The 8,504-nt window shown below is 36.7% G+C and overlaps 1 protein-coding gene across 1 annotated transcript in view; it reads left to right on the top strand.

Moving 5' to 3' along the window:
* The first annotated feature begins 3,814 nt into the window (after positions 1-3,814).
* LOC129729832 (ATP-dependent Clp protease ATP-binding subunit clpX-like, mitochondrial) overlaps positions 3,815-8,504 on the top strand; it is a 48,486-nt gene continuing 43,796 nt past the window's right edge. Inside the window, exon 1 of the mRNA XM_055688672.1 lies at positions 3,815-4,085. The gene's annotated coding sequence lies outside the window, so the exon portion shown is untranslated. The remainder of the gene's footprint in view (positions 4,086-8,504) is intronic.

Here is an 8,504-nt window from a genome sequence, read left to right as displayed (position 1 = left end):
AAGTGGAACAACTCTTAAATTGAGTAACTCCACAAATACTCAAAACTGAGTAACACTAGGCGTCTTTAAAATGAGTCATTATTACTCAAAATTTGAGTACGACATTACTCATTTTTTTGGGTACAGTTAAGTTTCTTTACTGGCTAGAAATCCGCCACGGCCAATAAACGACACCACATGTTCATCAATAATTACCTTGTAATAAAAGTAAACAGTTATAATGCCTTCTGAGGCGCACACAATTAAAAAACATATGTCACAAACTAAAGCACATCGTAACCATCTTTCAAAATGGACGTCGTTATATGCGACGTTACTCAGAAAGAAGTTATATGAAGGGAACCCAAAAAGTGAGTCAAAGTTACTCAGAATGAAAAAGGACTTCTACTCATTTTTTGACGTCTACGGACATCGTTCTAAACTGAGTCAGCGTTGCTCAGTTCATGAGTTATTATTTACGAGCGTGTAGGTCCAAGCTGAGTTCCAAACTTGTGTAAGGTTTTTTGTAGTAGCAATCCGTAACCAGATAGCGCTACCAGTGCCGCCAGCCTCGTACACCAGCGAAAAAAAATGTATTGTAGCGATGAGGTCACCAGGTGGCGTTAGTGTACAAGTGATTTACAACGCAATTTACTTTGAAAATTTACACGGAAATTTTGATCAATGTTGTTCTTGCTTGGACGTCTGTCTGTGGCGCTACATTACGATGAAGTATAGTATTCAAGATGCTTAACAACTTTGTTAATGACCTAGGATGTTTCTAAAAAAATTACAGCTGTTGAGTCGAGTTAAATGCTGAAAACCATTTCCGTAGGATTTCCGTCAGTCGTCTTCGGCAAAGTTGTTAACCATAAAAAACCAAACTTTGAAGTCGTGAATCGTATGCTTTAAGCTATTTTGAGCTCTCTAGAATAGAAAATACAAAAAATAAGTTTTGTTACCATGCCATACAAATCTTAATATACATTTGAAATGCAATGCGCCAAGTGATAAAACGAACGAACGAATGAAGATAAAACCAATGGACGTCCGATAAGTTCGATGTTCTGATCAAATTAACATTGTTAATGGGCTCCAAATAGAACAAACAAATTTGGTTATGACTTTATGCTATCAAGATTTATTTTATGCATAAAACGACGCCCCACCACTAGATAAGACATACGTAACACTCAGGAAGCAAAAACAAAGCCTTGGTGCTACATTCCGATTCAAAACTCGACCTTCTGTCCCAGCAAACAATTTTGTTGTATAACAGCTTATTAAGGTTTTGTTAAGATGAAATCCGTTTAATAGCAGCTTAACAAGCTGTAAATCAACAAAATTGTTTGTTGGGGTTTATAACACACATACTTCGCAGCCAACTGTTTAGTGTACAGGACAATCGGGTCCTAAGGGGCCGTTCAATAATTACGTAAGCATATTTTTCCACTTTTTACAACCCAATTGGGCTGTTTAGCTATATCACTTGAGATAGCTATATTGTCTAAGCAAAATGAATTTTTACAAAAATCTTCAATTGGGTTATAAAGCCATCCCAAAAAAAATTTACGATTGACGAATGTTTTGTATTGTAACCATAAAAATATGGTATTTTTACTGTAAGCTTGCAAACGATTGTTGTCATTACCATGTTTTAACAACGTTTTTTGTTGTTGAATCTACCACCGACAATAATTTTACCATGGAAAACATTGTCAGTGACTTCTAAATGTATGGGAAAAATGCCTCAAAAAATGATGTTAAGATTCATAACGACCCCCCTTTTTCATGGCAAAAATGGCAAAAACGATGGTTTTTATTGTTCTGAACAATGATATTTGTATATAATATGATAATGTAAAACTGATGTATTTACAATGAAAAATATAACTAAATTAGGGTATAACAATGTACAATTGGGTTGTTTAGCTGTTCACGGATTTACGGTTTTTATATATTATCTGAAAGAGTGTAATTTTCTGAGCAAAACGTGATTTATTAAAACTTTATATCATTATCCATCGATTTTTAAATGAAGAATAAAAATTTGCTCTAAATCGCTACAATGACAGTTGGTATATGGGCAAACTGTCATTGTAGCGATTCGAGCAGATTTCGAGCAGTTTTAAATCGTGATTTAAAAAGCGAAGGACAACGATAGAAATTTTTTTAAAATCTCGTTTAACTTAGAAAATTCAGATCTCTCAGATGATATAAAAAGCTGATATAGCTAAACAACCAAATTACAGCAACTTTTAAGTTTTTTTTGATGTTTTTTTTCGAGATACCAGTTTCTATCTATCATTTGAAAAAGCCTCTTTTTCTGAGCAAAACGTGATTTTTGAAAAATGTTTATCGTTTTCCTTCGATTAATAAATGAATAACAAAAAAATGCTCGAAATTTCTCCAATGACATTTCACCCATGTACGGTATATGGGAGAACTCATTTAAGGCATTTCGAGCAGTTTTTTATTCTTCATTTAAAATCGAAGGACAACGATAAACGTTAAATAAATTGCGATAAATTGCACTCTTACAGTTGATATATAAAAATCAGAAATTCGTGAACAGCTAAACCACCCAATTGCAGGGCTAGCGCTACGATCCTACTGACATCAACAGTCTCTCCCGAGCCGAGACTCGAGCCTACGATAACTGGCTTGTTAGGCCAACATCGTTGCCCGAGCCCAGCTGGGAGGGTTAACGCTCAGGAAGAAATCTTCCAAAAAAGTTGGTACAAAATGAACTACTCGAATGGTTCCATACTTTGAATAAAATCACTGTTTGAGTAGTTTATGAAGGCGGTGTAACGGCACAGCCCTGCTTTTATCTTGTTCCCACTCGGAAAATGCTGCATTGACTTTGTAAATAACTTTTTGACAGTTGGGACTTATGGGATTTTCTTTGGTGCTCGGTAAAGCCGAGAAAAAGAAAATTCATTTTGTTCATTGTTGGTCGAGCATTACAGGTTTTAAGGGGTAACATCTCAGCGCATGTGTAAACGGAATAACATATCACCGCCATTTCTCATACACCTTTATCTGACAGCGGGCACGGCGGGCACATATGAGATTGAGCCCAGGACATGAGTTCATTGTCATTCACTGTTACTCGATAGGTATGTCAATAGCTCGATTTGACGCGTTACCAACCTCATTGGCACTCGGACCCGAAAAGTGGTCTGTTTACCATTATCTCATGTTTTTTCGGGCAAACCGACCAAATGTTGGCTGCAATTGTTTAGCTATATCAGCTTTTTATATCATCTGAAAGAGCTGCCTTTTCTAAGTAAAACGTGATTTAAAAAAATTTCTCTCGTTGTCCTTCGCTTTTTAAATCACGATTTAAAAGTGCTCGAAATCTGCTCGAATCGCTACAATGACAGTTCGCCCATATACCAACTGTCATTGTAGCGATTTAGAGCGACTTTTTATTCTTCATTTAAAAATCGAAGGATAATGATATAAAGTTTTAATAAATCACGTTTTGCTCAGAAAATTACACTCTTTCAGATGATATATAAAAATCGGATATCCGTGAATAGCTAAACAACCCAATTATTGATAGCATATCAGATAGTTTGATCAATTTCTCGCAGTTTTGTAATATTATAAGTGATATCTAGTGAATTAGTTGTGTACCAAAACAGAGTAAAGCAAATTGTGACGGCAGAGAAAGTAGTTTTGGGATTAACGGTACAGAAATAGATGTCCGTGGCGCTTGAAGGCTACCATACCAGTCTCTTGGAAGGCACAGCGCTACATCTTCTCACGCACTGTTCAATCCCCCTATCTGTCAAACGTCATTTTCCGTTTTCGTTAGAGCTGTCATTCGTCGCACGAGAACAGGCCACCTTTGCAGACAGGAAAAAATAATCATCAATCGAGTGTCGTGTTCGCGATCTCTCGCACCCCGTTTGCTTTTCGCGTTTCAAATTCCCGTCTTTCGTGAGTTAGTCAAAGTGTTTTCAGTACTAGGAAAAGGGTGAAAATTCAACTGTCCTCTGCTACGGAATTTTAGTGTCGTGCGCTTTTCCAGTGTCTCATTGTTCGTGGAATACATCGATTCCGGGAACAACCCGCAGGAAGTGCAACGATAGAAGGTAGCTATTTTTCTCCGTTTTAGTTTACTTAATCTTCAGAGCCTAGAGGAAAAAAATCTTTATTGGCCTTTACGTTCTACTGCTGTGAATAAAAAAGGTAGAAAATAAAATGTCCGCCACTGATATCAGTGGAGAGCGCTGATGACTTGGATGATGAAATGCTTGTGAATGCCCGGTCTACAGCACCGAAGCCTATTGCTTGCCGGATTGTCCGATGAATATGAAAGACACCCGTAGAATATTCAGGGGACCTATCTGTTACACGACGTACGCGATATTGTCGTGCGGACATATGCTTTATTTTTAATGCCTGATTTTCCCTGTTGCTTTCCTACTTTTTCGTCTATCACTGTGATCCGCGAGCTTTTCTTGTGTTTCTCGGTCCCCACACAAACTTGGTTGGGGCTGTGGAAGCTGAGCCAATTGCGCCGAGGCGCTTTAGGAGGTGATGCGAAAGTAAATAAGTTATGTCGTAACTAGCCCATTTCAGCTGCGTCGGATTTCGCACTGTCTTCGTGCCTATTAGAGGCAAAAGCGGAAACTTTCCGATCATTTGTATGTTATTTGTAAACATTAGCGGTTCGCGTGGTGTGTGCTGGCGCCTGGCATAAGTTTGGTGACAACCCAACTATTAGCAGTTCGCGTGAATCCAGTTCTATTTCGCCTTAAGTCACTGTCTTACTGGGATTTGTTACGTAATTGTAATAGTTTTCGATTGAAATTAATAGCAAATTACTCGTATGGATTTTGTTTTAGGCTATATTTTTCGTGAGTCGCAACTCCCTAAACTAGGTCAGGGAACAGGTGCAATATTCTTTGTTTTCATCCAATTTCCTTATACAGAAATTGATGGTAACTGGTAGCCTTAACCCTTTCCCGCTCATGGTGACTCTAGAGCACAAAGAATTATAATCATCATATCTTGACATAAAATAGTTTGTTGTGCTTACGATTGTTCCATAAACTTTTATATGCTGCCTCATAGCATCACTGGGCATTTTCTTCAAAATACTACTATTGACAGTAATTTTAGTTAGTTTACAAAAAGTTCAGCTTGAATTTTCTCTTGAAGCTATAAATTTTAATGATAAACCTCGTGAGCGGGAGAGGGTTAATGGTTATATCTCTATTCCAATATGAAGAAATATAAGTGCTGTTTTATCAATAGAAAAGTTTAGAACCTTTGAAAAAACAGGTAAAAAGTGGACAAAACAGAGTACATGGTCAACATGTGAAGCAATATACGAAATTTTATCAGACAAATTATGAACATTACTGGTTTTACAGTTAAACTAGTTTTCGACTTATTGTTTAGCTTGCTTTCAATCCGTGGCATGTGTCACTGGGCGTGGACAAGTTTCGGAGAGAACAGTCTCCCAACGTGAATTTATTGCCACAGTGGCACACTGGAGTGGTGATCGACATAATTTCAAATTACCCTTTTGGAGTGCCAAACTGCTTACCAAATGCCTGTTTTCAATGTTTTTGAACATGCTCTGCATTTGACACAGCTGCACGAAGATTTCAATAGACAAATCATATTATATGGGTTTATACCAGGGGGGCTGCCGTCAAAATTTTGCCTACCAATCATAAATTCATCATGGCACCAAAATTTCATTTAAAATGCTTACACACAATATCTTATTCATTGCAAGTGCACATTGTACTGAAAACAAACGCTAAGTGTTGGTTTTTTTTTTTCATTCACAAACATAATTATTCGAAAATAAGTCAATGGCAATTATGGGACGTTTACTCTATTTCAGTTATTTTAGGGCAAACCAACCAAAAAAAGGGTACCAGAGCCAATGTAAGCAGTTTGACAGCCACACCAATCTCCTGGTTTATACTAATTAAAAAAAACGAAGGGAAAAACTGATAAGAAGAGGTGGAATCAAAAACAGTGGCGTATGAATGAGCATACCAACCGAGCGGTTTTTTTTTCCGGACAGGTCGGATTTTCAGAAGTGGTGTCCGAATTATCCAAACTGGATTTTGTCCGGATTTTTCGAACTGTTGAGGAAACAATGAAATAACCATTATTCCATTGAAAAGATGATTACTAGAAACAAGTAAGCGCATATATTCTGCGTCACGAAATTCAAAGACTACACATTTTCTTGATTTTGTTTTTTTTTTTATTGTATGACCCGTATTTGTAAGGAGACACCCCACGGTGCAGCGTGTCGTCGTTGAATGTAACTTTAATCGTGTCTGACTATCAGTTGTGCTTCTCACTACATCTGTTGTGGTGTAAGTTCTATACTATTTTCTCTATCAGCTGACAGTGTGATGGTGTTGCATCAGCAGATCATATCAAGTGATGTTGACGTAGGCAAAACTGCGTATTATTGGGTTTGAACAAACAAACACATAAGGATCAAAGGTGCGATGCGCAGGAAACTTTAGTTAAAGCCACTTAGTTTGTTATAATGTCACATGTAGTACATTTGAGTTCTTGTTTTAATTATGGATCGATCCAATCGTTTATAAATATTTTTTCTAAACGGTTTGTTTTCACTCTTTAAAACTCACTCTTCAAAAATTTAAAATTTAATTCGTACGGTGCATCATACTTCTTTTATTTATTGGGTTGGGAAACCCCAGAAATGCTTCGAACTGGTTTGTCTTATCTGTTTATCCATAAAAACGTCCAGTCGTGCATTCGTGTATTATTGGGTTTGAACAAACAAACACATAAGGATCAAAGGTGCGATGCGCAGGAAACTTTAGTTAAAGCCACTTAGTTTGTTATAATGTCACATGTAGTACATTTGAGTTCTTGTTTTAATTATGGATCGATCCAATCGTTTATAAATATTTTTTCTAAACGGTTTGTTTTCACTCTTTAAAACTCACTCTTCAAAAATTTAAAATTTAATTCGTACGGTGCATCATACTTCTTTTATTTATTGGGTTGGGAAACCCCAGAAATGCTTCGAACTGGTTTGTCTTATCTGTTTATCCATAAAAACGTCCAGTCGTGCATTCGTGTCTTGTCTTTAATCCATTTATAATGCAAAGTGATAGACGTGTGTTCCCTGTAGCTTCTATATTGGGAGATATCCAAGTCTAGCCAGTATATTTGCATGTTATTCCTGTTAGACTACTGTCACACACGCAGAATTGTTAATTTTGTATCTTTCTGAATGGCATTCTCAATCTATCTTCAATAAGCACTCACTTGACAGCGATCCTATATAGAAAAATCATTCATAGCCCAGCTAATAGGAGCCACTTCGAGTGCTATAAAAAAACGCCTGCAAAACAGATGGAAACTGCTTAAAATAGGTTCGGGGTGATTGGAATAGTGTCCCTCGATTGGTAACTTTAATTGATGATTGTTAAAGTTTGCTAACTTAGTTTTACAATCTGAAAACAAGTTCTAACAGAGAAAACGATAGAGAACAGATTGATATTCTACTGTTTTAATTTCACCCAACACATTTCGAGTACAGTCAGGTTTTTTTTACGCGGGGGATACGTACCTCGTAAAAAAAAACTTTAGTCGTGTCTGACTATCAGTTGTGCTTATCACTACATCTGTTGTGGTGTAAGTTCTATACTATTTTCTCTATCAGCTGACAGTGTGATGGTGTTGCATCAGCAGATCATATCAAGTGATGTTGACGTAGGCAAAACTGCGTATTATTGGGTTTGAACAAACAAACACATAAGGATCAAAGGTGCGATGCGCAGGAAACTTTAGTTAAAGCCACTTAGTTTGTTATAATGTCACATGTAGTACATTTGAGTTCTTGTTTTAATTATGGATCGATCCAATCGTTTATAAATATTTTTTCTAAACGGTTTGTTTTCACTCTTTAAAACTCACTCTTCAAAAATTTAAAATTCAATTCGTACGGTGCATCATACTTCTTTTATTTATTGGGTTGGGAAACCCCAGAAATGCTTTGAACTGGTTTGTGTTATCTGTTTATCCATAAAAACGTCCAGTCGTGCATCCGTGTCTTGTCTTTAATCCATTTATAATGCAAAGTGATAGACGTGTGTTCCCTGTAGCTTCTATATTGGGAGATATCCAAGTCTAGCCAGTATATTTGCATGTTATTCCTGTTAGACTACTGTCACACACGCAGAATTGTCAATTTTGTATCTTTCTGAATGGCATTCTCAATCTATCTTTAATAAGCACTCACTTGACAGCGATCCTATATAGAAAAATCATTCATAGCCCAGCTAATAGGTGCCACTTCGAGTGCTATAAAAAAACGCCTGCAAAACAGATGGAAACTGCTTAAAATAGGTTCGGGGTGATTGGAATAGTGTCCCTCGATTGGTAACTTTAATTGATGGTTGTTAAAGTTTGCTAACTTAGTTTTACAATCTGAAAACAAGTTCTAACAGAGAAAACGATAGAGAACAGATTGATATTCTACTGTTTTAATTTCACCC

Source organism: Wyeomyia smithii, chromosome 3, assembly GCF_029784165.1.
Source record: "Wyeomyia smithii strain HCP4-BCI-WySm-NY-G18 chromosome 3, ASM2978416v1, whole genome shotgun sequence".
NCBI classification, from domain to species: Eukaryota; Metazoa; Arthropoda; class Insecta; order Diptera; family Culicidae; genus Wyeomyia; species Wyeomyia smithii.
Note: the sequence above shows the minus strand (reverse complement) of the source record. Positions and strands in the feature narration are given on the sequence as shown.